Source organism: Pinus tabuliformis, chromosome 4_1 (genome assembly GCF_031772625.1).
Source record: "Pinus tabuliformis cultivar Carrire ecotype Pingquan chromosome 4_1, CPIR1, whole genome shotgun sequence".
NCBI lineage: Eukaryota > Viridiplantae > Streptophyta > Pinopsida > Pinales > Pinaceae > Pinus > Pinus tabuliformis.
Window position 1 is genome coordinate 366,456,701 of NC_142303.1, and position 2,893 is coordinate 366,459,593.

Below are 2,893 nucleotides of genomic sequence, written 5' to 3' on the forward strand. Positions count from 1 at the left end.
ATACCAGAGATTGCTCTGCTTGAAGAACAACCGATCAAAATAGCTCTTGCCTTGGCTGACAGAGGTTTGGTCAGGCAATTTATGGGTCGATGGCCATCAACAAAATCGACAGATGAATGGGTTCAACGAAATTGGAGGCCTCTGCTGACGAACAACGTGATCTGTTATGTTGTCAGTAGAGGATTTTTCATTTTCAAATTCACTACCAAGGAAGATCGTGACCTAGCGTTCAGAAATGGTCCGTATTTCATGGGAAATCAAGGCCTTTTCCTAAAAATGGACCCCTGACTTCGACCCTTTAGTCGATGTCCCAAAGGAGGTTCCTGTTTGGGTCTGGCTCCCCGACCTGCCGATCCACTGCTGGAGCTACCAATCCCTGCAAAAGATTGGAAACGGGCTGGGTCGATTCATTGGCAAAGCTGACAATAGGGGCCAATACACCTACGCAAGAATCTGCGTGGGAGTTGACTTGGAAGCTGGTTTGCCGGAAGCCGTTAAACTTACAGTTGGAGATTGGCATCACTTCCAGAAACTGGACTACGAGCAACTGCCCTTTAAGTGCAGAATCTGTCACAAGCATGGTCACCTCCAACGAAACTGTCCTAAAGCCCCATCAAGGGACAAGGTGGAAGAAGAAAGATGGAAAGAGATAAAAAAGGGCAAGTTAGTCTCAAAGCCTTCTGAACAGACAAAATCTAGAACAATGGGGAAACCCCAGTCCAATTCTCAAACCAAACCAATCACAAAAGAAGGCCCCCCGTCAGTTGAAAAGGTGAATGTAACAGAGAATCACGAAGAAATTGAAGACCACTCGAATAAACTGAAAGAAACCATAGAAAAATCAATTGTTCCTCTAGCAGCTGTTGATCAAAGGGGAACCAAAGGTACTGAGGAGCACATCAGTCTAGCCTCTGACTCAGGGGAAGAGTCAGAAGAGAGAGACACCGAATCAGATGGCTCGCAAATCACTCCTATCAAGTCGGCTAGGGGTTGGAAATCAAGGAAGAAACAGAGAGAGGAGAAAACTTATCTGGACGTCCTACAAGGCTCCCATAAAACTCTCAAAGGAATGATGAACACCAGATCCGGGCGCAAGCAGAGCAGGGCTCCAAAAGGCGCCACCACCTCCCAAGTCAGTAAATAATGAAGTATGCTTCCTGGAACTGCAGAGGGTTAGGCAGCAAACTGAAAGAAGAAGCCCTGAAAGACATTGTTAGGATGCATTCACCTGAAATCCTTCTCATCCAGGAGACAAAGATGGAGGATAATCTCCTCCTCCAAACTAGTAATACATTCTGGCGTAAAGGTTCCGGAAGAGCTGTCAGTGCTAGGGGCACCTCTAGTGGGCTTGCCTCCTTCTGGGACAGCTCCAAATATGAATTGATTCAAGAAGAAAACTGCTCTCATTGGATTTTCATCCAGCTCCTCCACAAAGGCTCTGGTCAACAAGTAAGTATGTTCAATCTTTATGCTCCGGTCCTTCCAGCGGAGAAAAATTTTGCTGGGACTCGATTCAGTGCTTTCTTTTATTGCACAACCCAGAAAATATCATTATTGCAAGTGATCTGAATGTTACTCTAGCCATTGATGAGAAAAAGGGGGGTTCCCCAGTAAGGGATCCAGCTAGAGAATGGGTGGAAGACATAATGCTAGACTGGGATCTTGAGGATATCAAGCCTTCTGCTGGGAAATATACCTGGACTAACAAAAGATTAGGGCCCAACCACATAGCTGCTCGTCTAGACAGATTCCTTGTCCAATCCTCTTTCCTTACATGTGGTCTAACAACCTCTTCTAAAATCCTTCCAAACTGCACTTCTGATCATAAACCTATTAGCCTCGAGCTCTCCCTTGATGGAAACCTTGGTCCAATTCCTTTTAGTTTCAGTCCTTTGTGGATTCAGCAACATGGTTTCCATGAAGTGGTTTCAGAAGCTTGGAATTGGCAGATCCTGGGATCCCCATTCTATGTGTGGGAAGAAAAATTGAGGGGCCTTAAAAGAAGACTCAAGGAGTGGGCTAAAACTCTGAAAACACCCACCGCCAAGAGAAAAGAATCCTTAGAAAACCTTGCTGCCCATCAATCTGCAATGGAGAATTCTGTTGTTTCTCAAAGTCTGCTTCAAAGAGAAGTTGAGTTTCAAAAAACTCTCCATAGAGCTAGTAGGGAAGAAGAGGAGTACTGGAGACAAAAATCCAGAAGCTTATGATTACAGGCCGGTGACAAGAATACCAGTTTCTTCCATAAGCAAGCCGAAGCTCACAAGCAATTCAAATCTATTTCAGAAATTCGCTCCCATGATGTTGTGGTCAAAGATTATGAAGGCATCAAAAGAGCTGCTTTCACCTTCTTCAAAGAGCTTTATACGGCTCCTGAAAGCCCTCCTATAGACTCCCAAGCCTACCCTTTTGATCTAATTCCTCATTGTGTTCACGATTCTGTTAATTCTATGCTGACTGCTCTGATAAGCATGGATGAGCTCAAGAAGGCTTTAGACTGCATGGAGCCGGATAAAGCTCCTGGGCCTGATGGGTTCAATGCCAGATTTTTTCAGACTTGCTGGTCTATAATTAATAAATACCTCCTGAGAATTGTCAGGAAGTCTCAATCATGTTCCAAGATCGGAGGCAGCACCAACTCGGCCTTCCTTGCCCTAATTCCGAAAGAGAAAGGAGCTTATGATTTTGGTAGATTTCAGCCCATTTCACTGTGTAGCACACGTTATAAACTGATCACCAAAACAATAGCCAACCATCTCAAGAATGCTTTTCCGGACATCGTTCCGGAAAATCAAGGAGGTTTCATCAAAGGGAGAAAGATTCTGGACAATATTGTGCTGGTGCAAGAAGCAGTTCATTCAAGTTGCCACTGAAAAGAGAAAGGAATGGTGAT